Source organism: Phyllostomus hastatus, unplaced genomic scaffold (assembly GCF_019186645.2).
Source record: "Phyllostomus hastatus isolate PE091 unplaced genomic scaffold, TTU_PhHast_1.1 phas_scaffold_129, whole genome shotgun sequence".
In the NCBI taxonomy this organism is placed as follows: domain Eukaryota; kingdom Metazoa; phylum Chordata; class Mammalia; order Chiroptera; family Phyllostomidae; genus Phyllostomus; species Phyllostomus hastatus.
In genome coordinates this window covers 271,888-291,054 of record NW_025334009.1, presented here as the reverse complement: position 1 = coordinate 291,054, position 19,167 = coordinate 271,888, and the positions used below count along the sequence as shown (strand labels likewise).

At 59.0% G+C, this 19,167-nt stretch overlaps 1 protein-coding gene across 1 annotated transcript in view; it reads left to right on the top strand.

The window, feature by feature from the left end:
* The first annotated feature begins 250 nt into the window (after nt 1-250).
* PDZRN3 (PDZ domain containing ring finger 3) overlaps nt 251-19,167 on the top strand; it is a 132,161-nt gene continuing 113,244 nt past the window's right edge. The window contains exon 1 of the mRNA XM_045857073.1: nt 251-287. The gene's annotated coding sequence lies outside the window, so the exon portion shown is untranslated. The remainder of the gene's footprint in view (nt 288-19,167) is intronic.

Below are 19,167 nucleotides of genomic sequence, written 5' to 3'. Positions count from 1 at the left end.
GGACAGGGTGGTGGGGGCAGGGACGAGCCAAGCGCCGTGGGGCAGGGCCCTTCCTGTTCTGTGTTAAAAGGAGGGAGCGGATATTCGGAGAGGAACCCCCCCCCACCCTGTGCAGGCAACCAGAGGAGCGACCACAGCTCACACCCCACCCTGTCCTCCCCTCACCAGGCTCTAACCGGCACGGCAACTTCGGTGGAGACACGCAGCGTGCAGCCGGCAGCCACGGTGGAGCACGGCCCCCCGCGCGAGTCCTTCCGTCGCACACGCGGGTGCTGCGGCGGGCACACGTGAGTAGCTGTCTTGGCCGATGGCTCGGGGGCACTTGTGAGCATCTGCGTCTTCTCCCAGAGGTTCACCGCTCGCCTGAGCAGGCGAAGGGCTTCCCCGGTGCCCTCGGCGACGTGGAAGCACAGTCGCTGGGGGGAGGGTCGGAACGCGGGGTTACGGGGTTACAGGGTGTGTCGAGCCGCCCGGAAGTGCACGAAAGGGAGTTCGGGGCGTGGACCTCTGACTGGCCACGGTGGCCATGTGTGGTGGGGAGCAGAGGTTCTGGGAAGTTCACCTGTGTGCGTCCCCCAGGGATGTTGCCGGCGTGTGGATCCGGCGTGGTGGATCTGGCGTGTGGATCCGGCGTGTGGGTCCGGCGTGTGCATCTGGCGTGTGCATCTGGCGTGTGGATCCAGTGTGGTGGCCGGAGACTGGGTGTCTCACCCGCTCCCAGGCAGAGCGGGCGCCAGGTCCAGGGACCGCGCTTGGCAGCAGGGCCGGGGCCCCGGGGTGCCGTGCTGTGCCGTGCTGTGCCGTCCCGAGGATTATCCTGGGGGACACGCCGACCCCCAGGCACCGCCCCGTCCTGCCGGATGAACATCTCAAGGAGAGAGGCCAGAAATGTCCGTGTCACGAGACCCCGAGAGGGACTCGGATCGCCAGCCAGGCTGGAGTCTCTGGCCCTCATGACCTTCGAAGTCCAGCCCCGGGCCCTCTGGGAAACGGAGGAGGTACGGGGCAGCTCGGTTTGAAACCCGAGTCTCTCCGTGTTCTGTTCCCACTGATCTGCGCCACGAGTGTTCCGTGACCCAGGGGACCTCGAACGTGACGGACGGGTTCGTGCCGGGTGGCCCCAGGAACAGGAGCCCCGTCTGCCTGGGCCCCCGCTGCAAACTTCCACCAGGAAGCGGATTCTAGTTGACAGGTTCTGCACAGACGCAGGCTTGGTGTTGGCCTGCGTGTTCGGCGAGGGTTTTGTTTGTGCAAGGGCGTCCGTGGCTCGGTTGTGCAGACTGGGGGTGAGACGGGGGACCCCAGGAAACGCTGTGGGACTCGGAAGGGACCGATGGCGGCAGCATCCGACTCGGACGCTACCTCACCGCCATCACAGAGTCGGCGCCGCTCGGGATGCGCCAGGTCCTCGCGGGTCAATTAGTACAACGTGACTGTCCGCTGTAGAGCTGGCACACGGAGCCACACACTTGCACGCATGCACCCAGGCACGCACACAGGACGGCTGCATTCCCTGCCCCCTGGGGTGAGCCGTGACGAGGGCCACTTTCTCATCCCCGAGACCCCCTCGCTATCAAAGCGGCCCTTTGACAGCAGTAAGACGTCCTGCGCTGTGCACTGAAGTCACACACAGGCCAGCAAGGGTCTCTGTCCGCCTGGAGACGAGGAAAAGCCCCCTCTGGTATGCGGGTTCAGAGGCACGGACCTCGGGGCCGACCGAGCAGTTGTCTGGGGAGGGCCGATTTATGAAAACGGATAGCCTGTCTTTGTCTGGCCAGACAGAGTGCCTTTCTTCCCCCCGGATCTGTTCCCGGCCTGCGTAACAGGGACCAATTTTTTTCCCTTCCCTGGGCGCGGGCAGGGAGATGTGAGTTTTTTAATTAAGCGTGGGCCCTTCCGCAGCCCCTCGCGAGGAAACATCTGTGGGGTCTGCACCTCCTCCAGAGCCGGGGAGGGAGCCGCAGACTGGAGTGCAGGGCAAAGGGGCGGCCCAGCGCCAGTGAGCTGGGGCGGGGCCGCGGGCCCATGTCCCATCACACGTTTAAATTGGCGACGAGTAAACAGGCTATTTATACACAGAGCCCGGCGGCTGGATATGGTTAGAGTGTGTTTATAGAAAACAAGTCAAATAAATAGAATTCAAGTTTTTTGTTGTTTTTTTTTAAGGAGGGGAGAGATGTATGAAAATGTTAAGGGGAAAGCGATCTTGTTCTGTTTTGGTGCCAGGCAGCAGCATGACGACTTTCCCCGTTTCCACGGGTTACGTTTCCGCGCGCGCTCACCCAGGCCTCCTCCTGACATCTGCTAAAAATAACCCAGGCTGCGCTCCCCGGCGGTCACGTGCCCCTGCAGTCTCCCCGTTTCCGCGGCAGGGCAGGGAGCCGGGCTGCGCGGTCAAGGAGCCGCTGGGACCGCGCCGCGGATTCAGAACGTCGTGCGCGCTCAGGAAAGGCGCGCAGAGGCCGTGCTGGCTTTGCTCCACCCGGAAAATCTGCGCACCAACTGCGGTTCCCCTCGCTCCGCGGGGCTTGAACGGCGTCCAGACATCTGTGCGGCGCGCACGGCTCGTCGCATCTGCGGCTCGCTCCCGAGGGCTGCGGACCAAGACTCCAAACTGCCGGGCGATGGCCTCCAAGCCCGCAAAGGGCCCCCGCCCCCAAACGCGGGACGCTTCCAACAGCATTTGTTCCCAGTTTCCACCACTCGCCAGAGGCCCCCTGACTCGGAGCTGGGCCGGCCCCACCGGGGTCCCGCGGACGCCCGGCCCCCAGGCCTGCCTGCGCTCCTTCTGGCCCGAGCGACTGACCTGCGCCTCTTCGTCTGCCTGAGCGAGGTCATCGCCTCACTATTCAAGAAAGAAGCCGTGAATCGAACCCATGTCGGGTCAGCAGCGTGATGGAGTGCACTGCGCGGGGGTCAGTGGACACTTCGCGCCTGAGCCCCGAGCCTGGTGTCCGGCTGGAAAGCAGACCACAGACGCCGGCAACTCTGGAACAAAGGACGTGAAACAAAAGGCGCGTTCACGACTCTGGCCGGAGGACGGCCTGTAGGAGGGGTCACAGCTCCAGTGGACTAAGGGGGCGGGGTGGAGCGTGAGAGGAGGGTGTCCAACCACGTGTCCGACCACGTGCCGTTTGGGCGGACACCAGCTCACACCTGCAGCTACGGCACCACACTGGCCCCTCTCCTGCCCGGGTTCGCTCGAGGAGTTGCGCGGTCACCGCACCCACAGGAGACTCCTGGGACGCGGGGAAGAGAGAGTGGAGAGGGTCGTCCCGATGGGGGCGGAGGAGGAGTCCCAGTCGGGCAAGGGGGGAGGGGGCACCGCCGAGCGTTAGCAGTGCGCACAGAAGGTGCCGGGTCCACCACCTGCGTGCAGGAAGTGACTAAATGAACCTCTTAAAATTACACAAAACACTACTCTCCTACAAAGTAAACTGAAAATAGAGGTGAGGGGAATACACGACCCGTAATTGCCCGTAATTTCTGGCACCTCGTGTTCGCCACTGTGAATATTTGGTTTGGGTTGTGAGAGATTTTTTTCTTTGCAGATGTGACGCCCCAAAAGGATGTTGCATTGTCCATATTGATCATAAACATGCCTTATTCTCTCCATGTGTGCTTTATAAATGTCTGTTCGCATCCACAGAGTGATTTCCTCCGCATCTTTGAACGTCGAGTCCTGAGGGCCTCCGGTGAGGGTTGGCCGTGTGGGGAGAGGCCCTGGCAGGACGGCTGGGACACTGAGACTGTCGTGTCTGCTGCCATCGCAACCTCGGGGCAGCGAGCACTCTCGTAGAGTCCTGCGTCAGGTGGTCCAACTCCTCTCACGTAACTCGTTATGAGAACTGTAGCTTCTATCCGATCTTCCTAGAACTTTAAACTCACGGTGGAGAAGTGTAGTCACCCAGGCCACCGACCTGTTGTCACCGGGTCCCATGCGAGCAGAGAGAACAATGCAGAGCGTCCTCCGGCTCCCCCCAGGTCCCGTGACGGCCACCTTCGTCTCCCTGAATGAGTGACAGTCCCTCGTCCGAGTTCTTCCATCCAGCTCTGCCCCAAGTTCTCTCCGCACTACAGGAAAAGAAGTCACTGTAAAACGTCACCCAGATCACGCCCCTCCCTGCTTGAAACCCTGCGATGCATCCCAGCAAACCTCAGATGACACCCCAGATGCTCGGCACGGCGGTGCCCGTCCCCCGGGCTCAGGCCACGGCAGCGCTCTGCTGGGCCCTGGGGACACCGTAGGGTCCTCGCTCTCACCGGGCATGTGGCCCCACATGGGACGTACAGTAGCCACACAGTAACAGCCAAACACACAGGGGCAAACTCCAGTCAACACCCCTGGGGAAAGGACTCGGGACATTGGGGGTCTGACCTGTTCTGGGGGCTCGGAGGAAGCTCCTAATAATAAAAGGTGACATCTGAGCTGAGACCCGAGAGATCTGTGGAATCAGGACGACTCAATGCTCCTGGAAGAGGGAGCCGCAGTCTCAAGGGCTCCTTGGTCAGGGTGAGGCGCAGAGTAGCTGATTGGTGAGACTGGGTATGTGAGTGCTGATTGGTCAGAATTCCTGCTGAGACTGGGTATGTGAGTGCTGATTGGTCAGAATTCCTGCTGAGACTGGGTATGTGAGTGCTGATTGGTCAGAATTCCTGCTGAGACTGGGTATGTGAGTGGTGATTGGTCAGAATTCCTGCTGAGACTGGGTTTGTGAGTGGTGATTAGTCAGAATTCCTGCTGAGGCTGGGTATGTGAGTGGTGATTGGTCAGAATTCCTGCTGAGACTGGGTTTGTGAGTGGTGATTAGTCAGAATTCCTGCTGAGACTGGGTATGTGAGTGGTGATTGGTCAGAATTCCTGCTGAGACTGGGTACGTGAATGAGGATTGGTCAGAATTCCTCCTGCCTTCTCTGCATGTGGCACAGGCTGGGTTTTAGTCTAAGGGTTCATCTACATCAGCACAACCTCCTGCAGTGGGATTATCATCATCTTCTCTGTTTTACAAACGAGGAAACTGACTTACAGTGGAAAGGCATAGCTTTCACAGAGAGTGAAACAGATTTGAACTCGAGACTCGCGCTGAAGCAGAAAACCAGGGCTTTCTTGGCGATTGATGAAGTCCTTAGACTTAAATCCACTTAAATCCAGCAAACGTAGGGGCAAATCAGTGGGCATCACTCTAAAATTCGGTCTTGAGATCCAGGAGCAAAACCTCCAAAAGGCAGGAGCTGCTCAGCAGCGTGCAAAGTAGAAGGAAGACAGAAACGGGGTTAAGCCAGGTTACGGGTCTACAAAGCCAGTTAAAAACGCCCTGATGATAAACGTGAACTCCGAGAATTTGCAACAAAAAACACTGAGGACAACACACAAAAACACGGATGCCTGAAACCAAGGAGCACTGTCCAGCTAAAGCGGAACATCATCAGCCTCACTCCCTTGGGACACCTTTTTCTCTGACGCACGCACACCACGAACTCCCGGACACACTTCCTCCAGCCTCCCTCTCTCTGCGGCTCGGCTGCCGTTTGTCACCACGGGCCAGGTGTGTCGAGAACTGGGATCTGGGAGCCACGCGCACCCGCAGCCCTGCTGGGCCATCCCTTCGGGACGCCAGCTGGAGCCGTGGCCTCCCGATGCTCACGCTGGCAGGAAGGCCAAGTCCCGGCAGCCGTACGGTCCGGGCCCCGTCACCCCACCCCCACGGGTCCGTCCTGGACGTCAGGGTCTCCTCGCGCTCGACCCTGGAGGATGAAGCCTGCGGAGGCTTCCAGGGCACGTGGGGCGGCCAGCTCCCTCTCGGATCCCCCCCGCTCCTTCTGTTTTCCTCCCCCGCCTCTCTGCTCCCCCTGCCCCGCACAGAGCGAGCACCGCGGCCATCAATCACAGCGGGCTATTTTTGCCCTCGCTCTGAGAATGTTTACAGCAGTGGAAGGGTGGCCTGTGGTTCAGGGCTGTGTATATTTTCCGAGAGCTGACCGGTTTCCAGAGTCAGTGGACACTGTGGGGCCACAGAGGGCTCTATGTGTGGGCACGGTCCCCGGGGTGCGCCCTGACCCCCCCGCCCCCCTGGCTGGTCCGGAGGCTGCTGACCTGTGTTTGCTCACAGCGGGACTTCACCGCCAGGAGCGCGACACTGTGAGAGATGAAACCCAAAACGCGCCGTGCAGCAGGAATTCGATGAAAACTCCCCCTGTGGCCTAATTAAATTATTCCCCCTTCCCACCCAGCCTCGCTGCCCCCAAATGGTTTGGACACATGCACCATTCCATTAGAATGCAGTTAATCTTGAATATATTTTACCATGAAATATGAGCACAGTAATTACAGAATTTTCCATTCAGCATCCCCTATCATATTCTGAGCATATTGGATTCTCTTAGAAGAGCTTTTAACTGTTTTCATATGGGCTTCGGCTGACATCCTAAAAGACTTGAAATAGCCAATAATTTTCCTGCATCCAAACTAGTCAAATCCTCTCTCCTTTTTTTCTCTCTTATTTTTCCTTTCTTTCTTTCTTTTTTTTTTTCTCCTGCAAGTTTTAAAAGAAGGCGAAGGCACAGGTATCCGAGGATAGGAAGTCCGAGGTGTTCAGGCTCACTTGTTGGGGGGAAAGGGGAGGTGGTCCGGGGGGTCTTGTGTCTGTGGCTGAAATGAGGGCCTCGAGAGCGACCCTGGCGCTGGCTGGCGGCGGGGCCCACAAACCCGGTGGGCAGGCGACCTGGAGCAGAGACGCTGGACAGTAGTCTGTGCTGGCCGAGGGTCGGCGGCCTGCTTCCCTGGACAGAGGCCAACTTTCCACCGACTTTCGATTCTCGGCTCCGTGCCAGGTCCTCGTTCTGTGCGTGCTGTCTGCTGCCGGGGCATCTGCTGGCGCCCTGGGGCACCCGGGGTCTGCCGCTCTGCTGTGTTTGGAGGTGCTGCAGCCCGCAGGGTGCGGGCCGGTCTGCCGCACTGCAGCTGAGGTCACTGGGTCTGGGGAATGGTGAGATGAGGCCCCGGCTCCCTCGTCCCACCCCGAGGGGTGCTCATCCCGGACCTGCCCTTGCTGTTTATTTTGTTTTTCTTCCTCTTCTGTTTGGAATATCACTTGGCTCCCTTCAGACAAGGGAAAAGGACAAGAAAATGAAAAATGACGAGTGGCCGGAGGAGGTGTTTATTTGCGCTGGCTCGGTAAAGTCTTACCTTTAACAACAATTTCTTTAAGTTGTCCAGCATCTGCTAATGGCACGGCCCACACTGCCCTGGGGTCCTGTGTTTGGTTGGGTCTGACTTCCCCTGGAACACGTTTCTCCAGCCCCGAGGCACAGAGAGCCCCTGGGGGGTGGGCGAGGAGGAGAAGCTGTCCCCTCTCTTTCTCACCTCAGCCACCTCAGTGGGTGCCAGGGGTTATTTCTATCTCCACTGTGTGAGAACCCGAGTCACGGAGAAGCAGATAACCTGCCCAAGGTCACACGTTCAGCCAGGGTCCCAGAACTGGGACTGACCCCCCCCAGGGGAGGGGCCCCTGGGTCCATCCTGTTCACTGACGTTTTAAGCTAAGACGTTTGCTCTGTGCCCAGCAGTGAGCTCCGCATTCGACAGGAGTCGCTTCATCCAACGCCCACACCTACCTGCAAGCTCCTCCTCCTCGTTATTGCCCCTACTCTTCTGCTGAGTTTTCCCGTGACACGCTCCGTGTACCGTCTGGGGCTACTCAGCGGGTGAACAGCAGGGCGGGGGTGAGACCCAGGTCTGGGTCCAGGGCTGGGGCAGCTAACCTCCGCCGCACTAAACGATCGGCCCTTGCACTCCTCGCCTTCCTCTGTGCCCTGAGCAGAGACAGCTGCCCCCGCCCCCCCGTAGTTCACCGAAGGCCTTCGAACGGGTGTCCTGGAGGTACAGCTCTGCTCCTCTCACGGGCAGGCTCACGCTGGCGCTCTCGAGCAAGCTCCCGAGGCTCCCCACCGAGCGAGGTGGGTTGAGACATGACGCGAAGCCAACTTTCCTGCCCGGGCAGCACGAGCTGGACCTTCCCTGGAAAGGCTGGGATCCACTCACTCAGGACGCACCCTCCCCAGCTCCCTTCCCGTTCCAGGATGTGTCCTCCACTTCGCGATGCTGAAAGCGGACTTTCCTCACAGCCCCTCTTGCTACGTTTTCCCTCAACCTGCTACCCTGGCTCAGGAGCTGGCGGCAGACTTCCCCACCCTCACCCTGCCCTTTGGGCCAAGGACGCGGTGTCCCTTCGGAAACTCGGCTAAATCGTCCCAACTCCCTCCATGTGCAAAGACGAGTCCGCGAAGGAGTGGGGGCGTCACGCAGAATAAAGGCGCATCGGCCCCGTGGAGAGGCTGTGAGCACAGACTCGGGCATCCACTGGGCGGCGGTTCGGGCCTGCTCACCGCCGAACAGACGCTGTGCTGTGCTGTGCTGTGGGGGGGCTCTCAGCCTCGCCGCACGGCAGCGTCTCCATCCGTGAGGCATGAGTAACAAGTGTCTCCGTGTCTACACAGGGTTTTAAAGGGATGAATGACGTCATGCTCAGGACAACGTCAGCGTGGTATTTGGCACAGCGAGCGCCCGTCACGTGAGCCGTCCGAGGGACTCTGCCCCCGCACGACAGGGTTCGTCCCGCGGGCCGAGAGACATTCCCGCTCTCGGCGCCAGCTGAGCCCGCGCAGAGCAGATGATCAGAAGTCTGTTTGGACGGCGACTGCCCGCTGTTTTTGCGGGGCGGCCAAGACGGTTTCACCGCTGCAACCGTGCGCTCCAGGACTCCAGACTGGGGAACAGGGAGGAGGAGGAGGGGCAGGAGGGCAGCCGGGCGCATGCGCGGGCGCAGCAGGCCGGGGAGGCAGGCGCGCAGGCGCGCAGGCAGCCCGCCCCGCGGGAGCCCGCCCGGAGGCGCGCTCACACGCGCAGACGTTGGCGAGCATCCCCGCGAGGAGAGACGGCGGTTGAGCAAGGGGCTGCGTGTCCAAACGGCTCAGCGTCTTGCCCACCCGTGGAGTCGCCCTGACGCCTTCTCAGCACTGGTTCTTCTGCCTTCCGCCCCCACACGTCAGGAATTTCTGCTCGCGAGGACCTCCCGGGGCCAAGGCATCTCCGCTTGGCTGGAGCTTTGCAGGCCGTCGGCCCCAGGAGGCTTTTGCTCGTAACTGGAATGCCGTGGGGTTGTGCCAGGAAGCCGGCCCAGCACGACACCTGTGCTGGGATTCGAACCCTCCTCCTCGTCGTTCTACAAGTGAGCTGCCCCCAGCAGTGTAGCCAGTGCTCATTTCAACTTGAACTAATTAAAATTAAACGCAATTTAAAATTCAGTCTGACTAGCCGGGTCTCAAGTGCTCCTCAGGCGCATGTGGCCTGTGCTCCCCCGTGGCTTGCGTGCCCTCCCATAGTTTGACTGCCCGCCCCTGTGGCTTGTGGTCCCCTGTGTTGGCCAGAGCAGACGGACAACATTGACCGCCTCCCGATGAAGTCCTTTGGGCAGTGTGGCTCTGAGATAGAAGCTCAAGTGTCAGGGAACAAATGGTTTATATGAAAATTGTGTCCCAGCAAGGGGTGTGGGCGAGGCAGGAATCTGCATGACCACTGTGGGGATTTAAACACATTGTAAATTCTTGGACACACTGCCTCCCTCTACAGACGTGGGACCAGACACCCGTGGTCTTGCGTGGGGGCCAGCCCCAGTGACCTCTTCTAACAAACGGCAGAAGGGGAAGGGAGCTGTGTGGTTTCCGGGGCTGAGCCGGGGAAGGCGGGTGAGTCTGCTCCCCATCAGGGCCCAGGCGCGTGTGGGTGCCCTGGCCACCAGCTGCCACACAGCCGCCCCGACACCAGCCCTGAACCTGGCCACGCAGCATGCAGATCCCTGGAGCAAAGCTGGTGAGAGCTTCCGTGGGTGTGGGCCTCCTGGACTGGTGAAGGAGACCCAAAGATAAAAGCAGGTGAGGCCCCAGGAGATGCACAAGACGGCCTGATCCCATCAGCCCTTGAGTCACTCAGCACTGCTTTCACTGTCTGTCCAAGTATTACATCGCTTTCAAGGTGACGGCCACCAGCATCTCCACGGACTGAGGCCAGGAAGTAAGGGAACCGGGCCCAGTGACCGGCAGCCAGGCCGGGGGCTCCATGGACATTCAGCGGGTCGTCCTTCCACCAGCTGGGCTGCCTACCCCACCGCTGGCCAGCGCTTCAGCGGGGACTCTGCCAGGCTGAGACCGACAGTGGCCATCAGAGGGTCCGAGCCCAGTCTCCCTGCCGGGTGGGCCGGTGGTCACTGCATCTTCCTGGACACTCTCCGTCACTGTCTGTCATGGGAGCAGCAAGGAACCCCCAGTGTGTGCCCTGGTTCCCGCTGACCTCTCTCGGCCCGTGGGACGCAGCTGCATCGCTGGCTTCTCCCGGTGATGAGTCAGCCTCCTGACTACTCTCGTCCTGTCCTTCGTCACCGCCGCCACGAAGGAAAGGAAGCAGCCCCACCTCAGCCAGACGTGTCCAGCTGCCCTCTCACTGTGTGCCCTTTGCCACGCCGGCTCTGCAGGGGCAGCGTGAGAAATGACGCTCTCGGGGTCGTGTGGCCGGGGGAGGCGGCTGTGTCCGAGCGACCTGCTCACTTCTCCACGTGCAGACGAGGCGTCAGCCCTGTTCCGTGCGGCACAAACTCACCGCGGTGACCAGGGGGATCCGTTCCCGTCCACACGGCGGGCTCCACACTCCAAAGCCGGTCAGTGCCACAGCATCGTCCGCCCCACCCACGGACTGGAGAAGAAGGTCGTGTGGTTGCGTCAACGGAGGCAGGAAAGGCATTTGGTGAAATCCGGCCCTCGCTCCTGATAAACACTCTCAGCAAACTCGGACGAGAGGGGAACGCCCCCGACTCGATAAAGAACATCAGCCAAAAATCTCCACAGCCGGCAGCGTCCCTCAGCGTCCGGTGAGGATGCTTCGCCCCGAGGTCAGAGAGGAGGCGGGTGCCCCTTCTCGCCGTCTCACACGCTCTGGAAACTCCGCTGGTGCGACAGGGCTGGAAAGGAAATGAAACATTGCAGCCTGGGAAGACAGAAAGAAGACCAGCTCTGCTCACAGGTGACATGATGATCTGTGCAGAAAACCCCAAAGAAGTGAAAAGGAACAAAAACAACATTTAAAAAATCCCTCCCACAACGAATAAGGGAGCACAGCAAGCTCCTCGTGTAACAGGCTAACCCACAAAATCGAATGGTCTCCCCAAGTACCAGCAGAGAGCAACTGGAATTCCAAATTTAAAAGATTGCCATCAAAAAAAACAAAATGCTAGGTATCAGTCTAACAAAGAAGTATAGGATCTCTTTGTACAGGAAACTGTAGACCTGATTTAAAAAACAAATCAAAGGAGATCCAAGGAAACGGAGGTCCAGCCTGTCTTCCTGGGGCAGAAAGCTTGGTGTCGCTCAGACGTCAGCCCATCCTGGTTTGAGCTGGGGAGTCCCCAGACCCAGGTCTGGACCCAGCACGCTGCCTCACAGACGCCGACAAGAAGATCTGCACGTGTGCATGGAAAGGCACACGCCTGACTCCCCGACACGGAGCCCAAGGCCAGCGGCCGCGTGGGAGGAGCCACGCCATCCAAGTTCAAGACCCGCGATGAAGCTACGAGAGGAAGCACGGTGCCCGGGGAGGCGTGTGGGGAGGGGACGGCAGACAGAGCTCTGGACCAGATCCACCCCGATGCCCTTGCCTGAGCTTTGAGGGAGAAGCCGAGACTACTTGAGGAGGGAGGGCAGCCTCTTCGTCCAACGGAGCCTAATGACTGACATCCCCGTGCAAAGAAACAAAAAAATCTAGATGCAGATTTTATGCCTTTCACAAAAATCAACTCAAAATGGGTCACAGACCCAAATGTAAATATAAAACTGTGAAACGTCTAGATAAAAATATTGGGGGGAAATCCAGGGACCTTTGGGTTTGATGACGAGATTCTGGGTACCACACTGAAAGCATGACCCATGAGAGTGGAACTGAAGCTGGAGTTTATAAGAATTAAACACGTGTGTCCTTCGAGAGACACTAGTACGGGTTTCAAAGGACAAGCCAGAGACTGGGGGAAGATGTCTGATAAAGCGCTTGTATCCGAAATATACAAAGAACTCTTACAACTCCACATGAGGAACCAAACAAACCAATAAAAAAACATCAAAAGACCCAAGCAGACGCCTCCCTAAAGAACATCATGTGCCAAATAAGGTCGATGTGACAAATGAACAAATGAGAAGATGCTCAGCATGGTTTTTTTTTTTTAATTTATGGATTTTAGAGAAAGGAAGGGAGAGAGAGAGAAGCAGGGGGATCGAACCTGCAACCTCGGCGTATGGGGACAGCACTCCAACCACCTGAGCTACCCGGCCAGGGCCTCCAGCAGCATTGTTTTCCTTCGGGAACTGCGAATCACAACGATGATGAGCCCTCGCCTACTCGAATAGCTGGAATTTTTAAGATTGCAGCAACACGTGCCGGCAGGAGCTCTCATCTCACCCTTGGCCGGTGGAAATGGAAAAAGGCGTGGCAGCGTCGGGAGACAGCCCGGCAACGTCTCGGAAAGCTGGACAGGGTCTCGCCCTGCGGCTCGGCAGCCAAACTCCCAGAAACGCACCCGCCTGGTCTGAAAGCCCGCCCGTTGGCACAGCGCCCGCGTGGGGCGGTCCACACGGCTGTGCTCCGCCCCCCAAACCTGGGAGCTGCCCGGGCGTCCTGGGGGCGGGGCGTGCACCCACCGCACCTCCTGCGGAGGGAGTCCCGCTGAGTGAGGGGTCCCCAGCTGCTCAGCCAGGTGGCCGCGCCTCGGCGACCAAAGCTGATTGCAAGTGTGGTGACATCGGTAGACTTGGGGAGGGAACATGTTTGAGATCCTCATTCTGAGTCATGCATTTCAGATTTCCATCTGCTTTCCCTCTACATTTCGTTTAAACCTGAACTAGGGGTCAACACCGGGGCGCCTGTGGGCGGCCAGACCCCATGCCTCCAGGTCGCCCCCAGGAAGGTGACCGCGGGATGCAGCAGCCCGGTTACGGGGCTTTGGTCCCTTGAAGCTCTCCGAAGCCTCTTTTCCATTTATTGTATTATTTGGAAATTGTGGTTGAAACCTGCCTTGTTTACTTCCTAATGCTGTTCTGGGGTGGTGGGATTGTTAGACAGCGTGGGGTGTGCGTGGGGCGGGGAGCAGGGAGCCCGCCAGCCGCCCTCCCGGGAGCGGGCCCCCCCACGGACAGGAGGCAGGTCCGAGACGGCCCCCTCGCCTGCTGCTCTGCCGGGGTGTTTACTCCGACCACAAACACCGAGAACCGACATTCTCACACCACCCTGCCGAAGAACACCTGGCAGGTAAAAGTCACATAGCATGAGCTGCTGGGTGAGTGGACGTTGCTTCACCAGTTCAGGGGAACAGCAGGTGAGGCGGTGTTTGAGCAGGTAAGTCCGTATCCATGGAAATGGAGTCTCAAGTATTAATTAACCAGGGAGACAGGCTCTTTGAGTCCGATTCCCACAGTGAAATAAAGGTGGTCTTCACAACACCGTTGATGGCACGGGGTCTGGAGAGCAGTGGGCCAGCCCAGCAGCGAACCGCCTTCCCCCTCAGCTGCGGGACCCGCCCAGAGCGGCGGCAGCGCCCGCCTGCCGACCCGCCCTCGGTGCTGGGAACGGGGACGCAGACCGGTTCGCTGTCCTTGCGGAACAAAGAGCAGTGTGCTGCTGCGCCCGGACCGATTCCGGCTCAGGCGGTGGCCGGCTGCGGCTGCGTGGACTTCGAGGAGGAGGCTGATCTGAAGGTCCCGCCCCGGTCGCCTCAGGGAGAACTTCCACTCAGTGAAAGAGCCGACTGTTCCGGGCACTCTGCGTTCCCTGCTCCGTAAACAGGATCCCCGGTCACACCGTTCCTTGAATTGATCTTCCCTCGTTAGCGCCAAATGAGAGGCATAATTGGCCTCTCATTACCCTGGCATCTGAGTAAGGCGTGGCCTAGATTTTTCCATTTGGCTCCAACGTCTTCTCAATAATTAAGGCCCGTCTCTCTTGCTATCTCGCTGAAGCACCTGAGGGGGAGGGGAGTGGAAAAATCCCGCCCGCTGACCTGCGGCTCCCGCAGGCGGCGGCGGGACTTCCATCGGAGCCCGGTGGGGGCGGGGGGGCAGAGCTGGGCCAGCAGCAACGCCACGCACGGGCAGGCTCACCATGGACCGTGTCGAGGGCCAGGGTGGAAGGGAACAGGCCCCTCGGGCGGTGGCTGGTGCCTGGGCTCTGATCGGCTCTGATGGGCATCGATGCGGTGGCTGCCCAGCCCCTCGAGAAACCTGGACGAAGCTGTAACCCTAGCAACTCCTCTTCACATAACCCTGGACGGCTTTCAGAACCCGTTGAAGTTCACCATCTCTCAGGACCTGGGGAGGAAGCCACCACCAACTCCATCGGTTCAACCTGTGCAGATCGGCCGGTGGCTCTGCGACTCATTTTGTTCTGAAAAACCCAGATGAGATAAGCATACCCCCCGCCCAGGGTGAGTGTGAAGGTCGCCCTCCTCACTGGCGTGGGCAGAAAACGCCTGGAGCCCAGCGGACGGCGAGCCGGCCGTCCACAGCAGCGGAGGAGCGAGGCTCTCAGGAGGCCGGCCAACCCCCAGCCCAGCGGCCGGGCCCAGCACCGCAGCCTCACACGGCGGCCGGGGGGCAGGGTGTGGCCCGCTGCCTGCCTCTCTCTGGCTCACACACTAACAGTGCTTTTGTGTTTCTGAAAAATAAAAAGAAATACAATAATTAGTTGCATGTGAAAACCATGCAACATTCAAATTTCAGCACCCAAAATAAGGCCTGGTGGGAGGAGACCACGCCCCGCACCTGTGCCTCCCCCCGGCCCCTGCGCTCCTCGGGGCCCCGAGGCTGTGACACCAGGGTGCTCGTCCGCCCTGCGAAGCCAACAGCATTCGCTGCGTGGCCCCGCGCAGGAAGGGGTGGCCACGCCCCGGGACGGATGTTGAATTACGAGATCAGGACCCCACAGCCAGACAGTTACCGATGGGGTGGGGAACCAGAACACAGTTCCCAGAGCCAAGGGGGGGAAGCAGGGTCCCGCTCTGGAGCCAGACAGAACCTGCTGGAGTCCGGTGGCCGAGGACAGACCACCACCAAACCCTGCCGGGGGCCACCTCCTGCTCCGGACGTAGCTCGTGGTAACAATAACAACAATAACGCTGGTTCTGTGAGATTGCTTCAAGACCGTATTATTAGACAACATGCAAAACACTGAGTGTTCAGCGAGTATCCAGAGGTGGAGGATGACACAGAACTAAATCACACAAAACAAAGTTCAAGAGCTCAGGCCTGAGAATGAGGGGGACGCAAAACAAATCCAACTTCAGGAGGGACGGAGGGCAGAGCTGGGGGGAGGGGAAGGGCAGGGAGACAAGGCATCTGGACTTGCCCCCCTCACCAGCAGCCACCGCCCCAACAGGGTGTGACCTGTGCTCCTGGCTTCAGCTGTGTCTCGGGCCTGCGTCTGTCCCCAAGGGGACCGTCAGGGCAGGAGAGTGTGGAGGGGGCCGGGGGTGACACGTCCTGCCAGGTGTGAAATGTCAGGGACACCGTCGAGGGACTCACGCAGCCGGATGCCCCCGAGGGCGGGGCTAGGTTCGAGAGGGGATGAGGGAGGCCAAGCGCGGGACGGGGACCGGCCTGGTGTCCCCCAGTGGCCACTCCCGCCCCTGACCTGTCGACCTGTCGCTCACGCCCGACAGAGTCCGTGAAGCAAATGCTCACCTCGCCGGCTCGGTCACAAAGAAGAGACTTGTTCTCCCGACGACCCGCAAAGCGCCCTCTGGCCCCAACCAACTTCCACGAAAAATTCAAGGCCATCCACAATGTCCGTGTTCCCTCCGGCACCAGGACGCGACGCAGAGCACGTGTGTCGTTACAGAGGGGCGACCATGGCCGCTGCACGGCGTAAATCGCTGGTGTGTTCTGGAGCGTTCGGGGCACGAGACGGGGGGAGGGGCAGAGAGCGAACCCGGAGATGCATCTGAAGGAAACTCGATTTACAGGCACAATTAAATCCCCATGAAATAATCCTGGCCAAATAACAGTAATTTAAACGGGCTGACTATAAATTAGAGGAAATTGAGTTCAGTGAAGTTGTTTAATGGCCAGGCAGGCAGGGGCGGGGGTGACTCTAAAGCCGTGTAGCTCACGGCCCCCTCGGCGGACAATGGGGCCGACCTTGTGCGTGGACATAGTGTGGACCGGGTCTGGGTGCCTCGGGGGAGGACGGAAGGGCCGCCGCCCTGTGGGTGCCCTGCAGGAGCCGGCCCAGCACAAACTCGAACACAGTAAAGCATCCTCTGGCTGCCCCCTCCCGTGTGGGCACAAGGCACATGCCGGCCCACCCACCCTTTGCTGTCGCCCTGACAAGTCACGTCGCCTGCCCGGACGGTCCCCAGCTCCAGCTCCTCGCCGGGCGTTGCTCCCAGGACGGCCACCGTGTGTGGTCCTTCCTGGCCGGCGTCCTCTGGCTTCCCCGCCTTCTCCGGTCCGTCCACCCTCCGACCCAGACCTCCACCCCGGGCCCGAGACGTAGCCCCTCCAGAAGCAGGTGGGTCCTCCACTGCTGAGAACAGGCGGGTTCTACCAAAATGGATGGACTCCCAAATGAAACAGCACCACTGACCGTGCCAAATTTGGAAGGCCCTAGGTGTGTTTTCACGGTCTTCTCCCCTTCTGGCCCTTCTGGGGGCCTGGGTGACCACGCAGTGAGAGGCTGCTCTGCTCTCTGCATCTGACCTTGGGAGGGCCGGCTTTGCCCCGGAGAGGCGAGAAGCTGGCAGAAAGGGGCTCAACCCAGTCTCCTTGCCCCCTCGGTCCCGCCCGCTTGGAACTCGTGGACAGAGCGGGTCTCACCACCACCTCGATGCACAACACGTTCCACGCTGGCTTCAACATATTCGGACACGCGTTACGTCTGCGGACGCCCTGCCTGCAGCGTGTCCTCGTCTACGGACTGGCCGTGCATCGCACTGTTTGCGGAAGGGACCGTCCCTCCCACAGAAACAGGACCTCGAGCTCAAACGCCGACGGCTGCACAGAACACAGACGTGCCCTTGGCTTCCACGGAGACGGAGACCCGGCCCCAGGTTTCCTGAAAGACGGAGTCATCTGCTCCTCGTTTGCCCACCTCTGAGTCACGGCCCAGAAGAACGTGTCGCTCTGTCACTCTGTGGAGAGCACTTGCGCGAGCACAGGGATGATGCGAGAAGCCGCGGAGGTTCCGCAGAAGCAGAGCAGGCCCGCGGCGGGCGCGGGGGTTTGCAGCAGGTCGAGAAAGACGGAGATGAGGGGAGGGTCGGCAACTGAACACCCAGGTTGTGGGGCTGTTTCAGGTGCTTGCTGGGCGGCAGTGAGCACCATCGTTTCGGACACAGAGAGTGTGCGTCGTTTTTGCCGAGGTCCCACGTGGCGGCAGGCGGCCCGAGCTCAGAGGGGCGATGTCTCCGCCGCACTGAGGGGCGGTCTGTGTGTCACAGCTGCCACCCCCACCCCCCCCCGAGACGCGTGCGGGGACTGAACTGGGAAGGTGCCCGTGACGCCTGAGCTCCGCGGCTAAATCTTCTCACCCCAAACTCGGAGTGAGGAAGGACTGAGTCTGACCCTCAGATGTGCGTTCTGCCACGTCCGCTACGAAATATCATCCAGTCACATTAGTAGTGAGTTTCCCCTCGAAGGTCAAGAAAGAATACGTGAAATGAGTTATCTGAAGCCCAAATTAAATATCCCGAGGACTGATTTTAAGTGTTTTCTGACAGGATGTGGTCTTGTCATTGTGGCCAGTTGTAAACATCTTGGATTCGTGCACACACACCAAAGACAGATAACTCTTTTAAAGACAGGGACATGGTTAGAGGAGGTGATCCCTTTGTGAAAATTGTGCTAGAAAATCATGAGGAAAGGCAGAAATCCACAGAAAACAACAAAAGATCCTCGACGGAGCCAGAACACAGCCGACCACAGAGCGTGAGGCTCGTCCGACACCACCGGAGACCGGGCGACTCACACCGCGAGGAGTTTGCACCTGCTTCCCTTTTCCACGCGCTCACGACACGAGGCTCACACCCCAGTCGGTCCCCTGGGTGTGCGTGGTCTTAAACCACTCCCAAATCTGCTGAGAAACACCAAATCAAATGTTTAGAATTACATTGGTGTCGATATTTTTTAACCTTCTGTACCTGTCCAGGAAGAATCTCAGCTGGACGTGAAACGTGAGTTTCTATTGAGATGCGTGGACTTTCGGTTACGTCAGCTAAAAAGTAAAAGTCAGTGGGACTTTCCAACAACAGACACGTGATCTCCCGATTGCTCTGCTCTGGTGTCAGAGTCACAGTGAACTGTCTGTGCTCGGCGTTCTCCGGAAGGTTCTGTGAACGGCAGCATGGGTGCAGTTGCTCAGAATCATGGGATCGCAGGGCAAGCGCTGGAAATCACCCCCGGTCAGCGGCAGTGCTCGCAAACACGGGAGACGGGGCTGTGGACGGCGCTGTGCTCTCTGCCACAGTGTGTCACCGGGCCGTGGAAGAGTTTTACGAAGTGTGCCCTCAAGCCGAGTTTTCCTTGAAACCCGATGAATGCCAGCCAAATGCTCAAGCGTCAAAACCGAAACTGGCAGGGTGGTTTGTGTTCCTCACTGTTGCCACACTACTAGGAACAAGCTAGGTTTTAAGCCTCAAACACTTACTTGTATCAGTTGAATGTAATTGATGCCCACAGACTACTGCACCGAACAGCAGCAGGGTGCGCACTTCTCTCGGGCTCCCGTGAGACAGTTACCAAGGCAGATCACATCCCGGGCCGGACAGCACACCCTCACACACGTTTAAAAGAATACAAACCGTACAGTGTCTGCTGTCAGACCACAGCGGAATTAAATTACACATCAATAACAAAAAGATAATTGATGAATTCCAAAATATGTGAAGATTAAACAACACGCTTCTAAATGACACATGGGTCAAAGAAGAAATCTCAAGAGAAATTTTAAAATATTTTGAACGAGACAAAAAGGCAGCTTATCAAAATGTGCGGAACGTAGCAGAAGCTGTGTTGGGAGGGTGATCTGTAGCATCGAATGCACGTGTTAGAAAAGGAGAAAGATCCAGATTCAGGGATCTGAGT